Raw genomic sequence first — 8,564 nt, forward strand, 5'->3', positions numbered from 1 at the left:
CAGAACTGATAAGGATCCCAGTTCCACTCCTTAGTGATGGTGTGAATTTGGCCAAGTTACTTCACTGAGCCTGTGATTTCTCCTCTGCAAAATGGAGGATGCTTAAGAAATTTACCAACCAGGGTTCATTATGGGAATTCGTTGAGTCGATGCACAGAAAGCACACGGCCTCTTACCTGGTTCAGTTTGTGGGAAGCACTCATAAAAGCCAGATCTCTCAAGAAGGCAACATTCTGGCCTGTACCTTAAAGAAGCGGACTCTCAGCTGAGTGAAGAGGTTTAGTTAATTATTTTCTAGTTTGAGGATGGTTGAAGGTTGTCCAGGCCAGCGCTGCCATTGACCTCTGGGAGGAGTAAGCGGCTGCTGGTCTCACTTGAGTACCTGTGAGGTTGCTGCATACTCACCTCTCCTCCCTAGATACGGACACATAAGTGCTTGGCTGTCTCTTCGGAGACATTCCCCTCCACCTGTGAATGATGTTTCAGCTTCTGCAGGTATAATGCACCTCCATCTGATTCCTTCCCCTCTTGAGTCTCCTTGTCACCCCTCAGAATTGAGGGCTCCCTGTGGGTGTCTATGGGGGCTGCCATGCCATCAGTTTCCTGCCTCCTCATGCCTGTGGAGCCTCACAATGCAGCCCTGGGGCAATAAAAGTCCACCTGCTCAACTTTGGCACCTGGCACCTCGGAGCACGCTGGTGACCTCAGATCCTGGGGCAACCTCCAGAGCTCAGCTATAAAGCAAGGGAGAGAAGTGGTAGGGGCCCAAAACAGAAGAAGCTGAGAGGACAACCCAAGTGAACAGTCCCATCCAGGTGTGCAGAATGGATGTTACACCAGGAATGGTACCAATTACTGGAGAGAAAGGGTTAAATCTCCTTTTGGCTCTCTGAGGTCTGGGCAGGTGTTTGCAAGCATTTCTTACAAATGTACAGTGTGCTAGGTATTGTCTGAGGCCCACCAGTAGGGTACAAAGAAGAACAAAAATGGCAACACCCCTGCTTTCCGCACAGACCCAGAAACAGTGATAGCATAGGGTACTCAATACTGAATTTGCCACGTGGGCAACAACAGCAAGGGACATAGAAGACATGGCTGTTGGTGCTGTTGAAAATAGAGGAGGGGGTGAGCAAGTCTTCATAGGAGAGGTGACATTCTAAGTGGGTGCTCAACAGTGACTAGGGATTGGCTAAAAGGATAAGTGAGATTCAGGCCTAATGAACAGCGAGAGGATAGTGGTCTGAAAGATTGTGGAGTGTTCGGGGGAATATAAACCACCTGCTGGAAGGGATAAAGGTGGGAAAGGATGGTGTAGAGCCAGACTGGAGAGCCCTTAGCTGCACATACAGTCAGAAGTCTGTCCTTTATTTCACAGGCAAAGGGGAGCTACTGATGACTGTTGAGCAGGGGAGTGACATACAGTTTTGTATTTAGAAGGATAACACTGCTCCCAGGGTGGAGGGTGAAGCAGAGAGGCCTGAAATAATTGCAGGGAGAGTATTCAGCAGGCTCTAGCTTCATCTAGGCCAGGTGGGAAGGGAGCTTCCATGTGGCCAGACCCCCAAGGGAAGGGGCTGGTAGAGCTGCATGTAGCAACAGCCTGAGCAGACTTAATGCACATCCCTTCTGGATCACCCAGACTCTAACTAGCAGTAAGTTCTCCACATACATTTGTTAAAAGTGAAGTTGCTCAGTTGTGGCCGACTCTTTGCGACCCCTTGGACTGTAGCCTACCAGGCTCCTCAGTCCATGGAAATTTCCAGGCAAGAGTACTGGAATGGGTTGCCATTTCCTTCTCCAGGGAATCTTCCCAACCCAGGGATTGAACCCAGGTCTCCCACATTGCAGGCAGACGCTTTACCATCTGAGCCACCAGGGAAGCCCACATTTGTTAAAGGAATGCACAAATGCGGAATGTCCTGTCCCCCAAGGTTTCCCCATGGTATGCATCAGCGACCTCACGAGATCCCAGATTGTGCTTGGATCTTGACCTCCTGACGCAGAACACAGAGGGTTCAGTCTGCCACAGAGCAAACCGAGACTGGTGTTGTTCTGCTCCTGTCACTCTAGGTAGCAAAAAGCATATAATTTAGGAGGAGCAATGAAAACAGGCTATCGAGATTACTCAGCATTCACAGATTTTGTACAGAGGTCAGCAATACGGGAGCAGAACTCAGTCAGATGATTTTAACCATCACACCAAAATACTATAGTTACAGGTGTTTGCTGGCCTCCATGCTTGTCTCTTACAATTCCAGAGTCCATTCAGAGCTGTTAGCTCACCTTTGTGTCTTTTACGTCCTGATGGGTGCCCCCAGAAGCGGATCTAGGGACAAAAATTCAAATGCAAGTTGGTTATTTGGAAGGCAGTCCCAGGAAACACTGGTGGGCAAGTGGAGTAGTTAGAAGAGAAGGGAAGGAGCCATCGCTGCGTGTGATAATAAACAAGGCCCGTCATGGGCTCCTGGAGATCAATCCCAGGGGTGTCTGGAGGAGAATATCGATCATGTTGCAGAGTTATCCCGCTGGTGGGATGAGGAAGCTGGGGTATTTCTCCACCAACAGTTTGTCATCGTTTGAGGCCCGCTCTCAGGGGCACTGACTCTGCAGCACTTCCATCTTGCCCTGGGCACCAGCTCAGTGTGATGTCCTGGGCAGTTACAGATGTTTGCAACAAGCAGCCTCGGGAGTGCAGAGGGAGGGGGAGATATGTGGGGATGTCAATAAGTTCTGTTATGGGTGCCTATAATCACAGGGAGGACAGCCAGGTCCACCCTCAGGAGAGTCTTCAGTCCTGAGTTGAGGGAGGAAAGGCAACATGATAAACACTGAGGTTCAATGGAAATGCACTGCTCTCTTCATTTGGGGTATTGAGGTGCACATGTCGGGAGGCTGGGTTTTAAAAAACTTTTTCTTTGTGTCTCATTCAAAGTGCAAATCACGTTATCACTTGAACTTTGGCATTTCTTCTAGCTTGTAGCTGGGTGGATGGTGGGGTAATACTATTACATGGCATGGCTGGGGTGTAGGCTTTAGTATCCCCGCCATTTCCTTCCTCCAAAGCCACTTTTTGGGGGGCTGCTTGGTCAGTAAATTTATTGCTGTCTTAATCCAAAAAATCTTCATAGAAAAGTGTGGTTTGCTTTATCAGCTCTCAGCAGCCCATTCCTGAGTGCTAAGGAAGCCTGGCTTCCGAGCTACTCAATCTCTGTTCTGGGCAAGCGACATTTTGGGGTGGTTCCTCTTCTTTTTAACCTCTTTCTTAAGCTTCTTATCATAGACTGGATTCTCTCATATAGCAGCATGAGCTTTCTCATACCTCTCCTCCATCATGTCTGGAGTTACGTTGTTCTTTATGTATTAAGAAAATTGTTTCTTATAAGCATCTTCATCTCCTTCAGTTAGGTAATGCATGGCATCTACAATGGTTTGAGCCAGGATGTGATTCTGGAGTACTCCTGAATTGAATTCCTTGCTTTCTGAATCATAACCAGAGAACCATTAGGTACTATGACAGATAAACAAACCTCCATCCACAGCACCCTTCAAGATCCCCCAAATTTTATTTCTAGTGTTAGATCTGGCAAGATCCTGCATCCGAATATGAGGTGAAGGTACCAGATTGACCATCAATGCTTTCCATGTTGTATTCATTGCTGGACATCTCCACATGGCCTTCATAGATCTTGTCCATGCCAAACTGATCGAGAAGCCTTTGGACCATCGGTGGACCAGTACAATGTGCTGCAGCATAATTTGTCAGGTCAGCCTTCTCGCCATACTTTGGGAGTTCATGGGCATTAGCTGCACAGACTGTCATATCTCCTTATACATGGGCATAAGCAATCTGACAATGATTGTTGGTGACACGAACTCATCTTGTATTAGGATGTATTATACTTATTTTTTTCCTGGATTACCAAGCGTTTCCTGGCATAGTAGTCAGTTTTACTCTCTTATCTTCTTCTAAGTTTCATTTGGTACCTTTTGAAGTAGGTCTTATTCTTTACAACCTTGACAAACCCCATCCTGCAGAACAGAGACCCATGTCTGCAGCTCACCATAGATCTGCAGCCTCCAATGCCACTTTGAACAAACACACAGATACCATGGAGCAGCCAGATGATTGCTAGCTAGTGTAGCCAGATATGTCTCCTAGCGCACTGCAGTCCCTGTAGTACAGAGTGCCATGCCAGAGCTGCCACTCCTCAGAGACCCTGGGCCAGGGCTGGGCAAACCAGTGAGACTGAGAGTCACCTGTGGCATGTGTATAAAAGGCGGTTCTTGGGCTGCACTCCTGAGATGCTGATTCAGGAGGTCTGAAGTAGGACCTAGGAATCTACATTTTCGACCAGACTCCCAGGTGATTCAAAATAAGGTCCAGAATGTTCAAAGAACAGACTCCTTATCTACAAACTGCACAACAAGAGGAGGTATCAGTAAACCTTAGTGAAAAACACAGGGTGGAGGAGGGGGGATCATGAAAGTTTAACTCTCCATTACCTCGGATGAATATTCCTACCTCCTACATGCATGCTTGCTCTTGGGGAAAGGGGACACTGTGTGGTGGCTCCACACTCCTCCACACGCCTTCAAGGTGAATATGACATATCCATGTTTGCTCTATTAAAATACACTAAGCAAATGGGAAAGGTCTACATCAACCCTGGTTTAGAATTCAGGCCATTCCCAGCCTCTGAAGAGAAGACTAGACAACTTCATATGAATAATAAACTCTCTGGAGACCCTTAGTTCCACCCAGTAATTTTCAGTGCTTGGGACAGGCATGATCCATTGTCTCAGATTTCCAGCCCTTTGCAGAATCCTATAGCCACCCCCCTCCCAGATTTTTAATTGCCCTGGCATTAACATGGTTCCGTTGGACATAACAAACTTCTTAGGAAATATAAGTTGAGCTAGAGAAGAGCTGCTTCTCAGTATGTGTGTGTGTGTGTGTGTGTGTGTGTGTGTGTGTGTGTGTATTTATATTTATAACAAAACAGGATCTCCTTATTCCTATGCCATAAATTAGGCTGTTGGGAAGGAAGATGGTAGCTCTTTTAGGTCATCAGGATATGCTTTGGGACTGTACTTATGCAACAGGAGAAAGGCAGTTACTTAATAAATCTCAGAAGGGGCTTTCATTCAGCTTCCTTGGTCCAGTGATTTGATTCTGTTCACTTCATGATGTACTTGTATATTTGCATTCACCATCTAGCGTGTGCTCTTTACTTTTGCTTTCACTTCAATCTGTATCCATGAATTACCCATAGATATTCAGGTCTCTAAATCATAGGGTGAATTAAGGTCATGGGTTCAATTAGGAATATGACATTGAAGGTGAATCTCTTAGAGCAGCTCTTCATAATAGTTTGAGGGACTCCCAGGCCCATATGAAATGCCCACAAAAGTGTGGACCCTCTTCCCAGAAAACTACAGCTACAGACAGCATTTTGCATACAATTGTGTAGAAATCCACAACTCATACCAGAAAAAATATATAATAATCCCAATTAGACAAGAGGCTATTGTGGGAGGAAAGGGAGGGGCAGAATAATGAAGAAGGGCCAGTCTCAGGTAAGCATCTCTGTGTTGATTAAAGTGACATAACCCTAGCTATTATAACAAACAACCCTCCAAACTTAATGATGCCTTGTGGGTGTTCCTGGTCAGTGACTAAGTGACTTTCCCATGGCAAGTGAGTGACCCAGGCTTGTTCCACCTTGTAGTTCTGCCATCCCCCAGAGCCTCAGTCTTGTGCAAACCGTCAGCAGGAGGAGAAAGACCATGAATAAGGTACATTTACTTCTTTAAAATCCCAGCCCAGAAGTGCTGCCTCTCACCTTGTGCAAACAGTCAGCAGGAGGAGAAAGACCACAGATAAGGTACATCTACTTCTTTAAAATCCCAGCCCGGAAGTGCTGCCTCTCACCTCCAGTCTTATTTCGTTGATGGGAACTGGTTACAGGGCCACATATGGATGGAAATGGGGATGGAGAATGTATCCCCTGTCTGGGTAGCCATGCCCTAGCAACAACACCATGGAAAGGGGAGCATGAGCTTTCGGTAGGCAGAAAGCTATAGCTCTTCCTAAGCATTGCATGGGCTTCCCTGGTAGCTCAGTGGCAAAGAATCCACCTGCCAATGCAGGAGATGCAGGTTTGATCCCTGAGTTGGGAAGATCCCCTGGAAAAGGAAATGGCAACCCCTCCAGTATTCCTGCCTGGGAAGTCCCATGGACAGAGGAGCCTGGCAGGCTATATAGTCCATGGGGTCACAAAGAGTCAGACATGACTGAGTGAGCACTCACACAAGCACTGCATGCAAGTGAAATCAAGTTAAAATAAATGGCAAGGATGGCCTGGAGAGGGAAAGAAGACACCAAAAGACAATATGACACTTCAAGTGTGTTTACAATAGGGCAGCTGTGGCTCCATCTTATTGATAGTGAGTAATAAGATTGCAGATAAATTGCCTTCCAGTCTCAGAACTTTCTAGAACCAGATGATTGAGCCCCTCCTTCTCTCTATCTTTCTTTCATCCTACTTATAAACAAAAGTGCCAGTTCCAGAAGCAATTTCCCATGTTTATAATGGAGGCTTTGTACCTATCCATGTGAACCAGAATTTGGTTGCTTAATTGGAAAGAAAAGAATGATAGTTAAAACAAGGAATCATTGAAAAAATGGTATATACAAACTGTAGATATTTTATTTAACTTAAAAACATGTAAATATACATTCATTCACTAAGCTTTTGATGTATAGCCAAGCCATTTTCTTTGAATATAAATCTGCTGATGGGAGTTACAGGCTTTCCTTCTCTCATGAGCTGTACCTAAAATGCAGTCTGTGATTTCCAGTTTTGAAAGGGGAGCAAGAGTGTAAGACATCTGTGAAATAAGCTCAGAGTGTAATCCTTCCAATTTTTAAATGATTTTCAATCTTTTACAATTGTTTGGCACATACATAATTCAACAGTAATTTTTGTCTATTTTTTAACTCAAGTATAGTTGATTTACAATGTGTTAGTTTCTGGTGTACAGCAAAGTGACTCAGTTATATATATTTACACATATATATACACATGTTATATATATATAAACATATATATATATCCTTTTTCATATTATTTTCCATATGGTTTATTATAGGATATCAAATATAGTTCCCTGTGTTGTTATACAGTAGGGCCTTGTTTATTTATTTTATATTTAGTAGTTTGTATCTACTAATGCCAAACTCCTAATTTATCCCTCAACCACCCTCTTTACCTTTTGTAACCATAAGTTTGTTTTATGTGAGTCTTTTTCTGTCTTGTAAATAAGTTCATTTATATCATGTTTTGGATTCCACATATTTACATAAGAGATATCTTATGGTATTTTCCTTTGTCTGACTTACTTCACTTTGTATGATAGTCTCTAGGTCCATCCATGTTTCAAATGGTATTGTTTCAATCTTTTATGACTGAGTAATTTTCCATTATATATATGTGCCACATATTCTTTATCCATTCATCTGCTGATGAACATTTAGTTTGCTTCCATGTATTAGCAGTTATATTAATAAATACTGCTGCTATGAACATTGGGGTGCATGAATATTTTCAATTTAGGGTTTTCTCCAGATATATGCCCAAAAATGGGACTGCTAGCTCATATGAAAACTCCATTTTTAGTTTTTTAAGGAACCTTCCTACTGTTTTCCATAGTGTCTGCACCAGTTTACATTCCCACAAACAGTGCAGGAGGGTTCCCTTTTCTCCACACACTCTCCAGCACTTTTTATTTGTGGACTTTTTAATGATGGTTTTTCTCACTGGTGGAGGTGATACCTCATTGCAGTTTTGATTTGCATTTGCCTAATAATGAGCAATGTTGAACATCTTTTCACGTGCCTGTTGGTCATCTGTATGTCTTTTTGGAGAAATGTCTTTTTAGGTCATCTGCCTATGTTTTGATTGGGTTATTTGTTTTTTGTTTTTGTTGTTGCTGAGTTGTATGAGCTGTCTGTATATTTTGGAAGTAAAGCCCTTGTTGGTTGCATAATTTGCAAATATTTTCTCTCATTCCGTAGGTTATCTTTTTGTTTTATTTATGGTTTCCTTTGCTGTGCAAAAGCTTATATGTTTGATTAAGTTCCATTTGTTTAGTTTTGCTTTTATTGGATTTGCCAAAAACTTCATTGGGGCTTTTCTATAACATCCTATGGAAAAACTCAAATGAACTTTTTGGCCTATCCAGTATTTCTATAGCCTTGGGAAACTGACCTAAGAAAACATTTCTGTGATATATGTCAGAGAATTCAACAGCATTTTTAGCTACCTGTTACTATTACATCTTTCCAAAATTTTCAACTTTGTTCCCAAAGAAACAACTCCTTTTGCATCCATACTTCATCAGTTCACATGTTGTTATTGTGAAATTGTGAAAGTCAAAGTCGCTCAGTCTGTCTGACTCTTTGTGACCCAATGGACTATACAATCCATGGAATTCTCCAGGCCAGAATACTGGAGTGGGTAGCCTTTCCCTTATCCAGGGGATCTTCCCAACCCACGGATCAA

General features: G+C 43.5%; 1 pseudogene; it reads right to left on the reverse strand.

The window, feature by feature from the left end:
- Positions 1-3,147: 3,147 nt before the first annotated feature.
- On the reverse strand, positions 3,148-4,028 carry LOC133052434 (large ribosomal subunit protein uL18-like; annotated as a pseudogene).
- Positions 4,029-8,564: the final 4,536 nt, after the last annotated feature.

Source organism: Dama dama, chromosome X (assembly GCF_033118175.1).
Source record: "Dama dama isolate Ldn47 chromosome X, ASM3311817v1, whole genome shotgun sequence".
NCBI classification, from domain to species: Eukaryota; Metazoa; Chordata; class Mammalia; order Artiodactyla; family Cervidae; genus Dama; species Dama dama.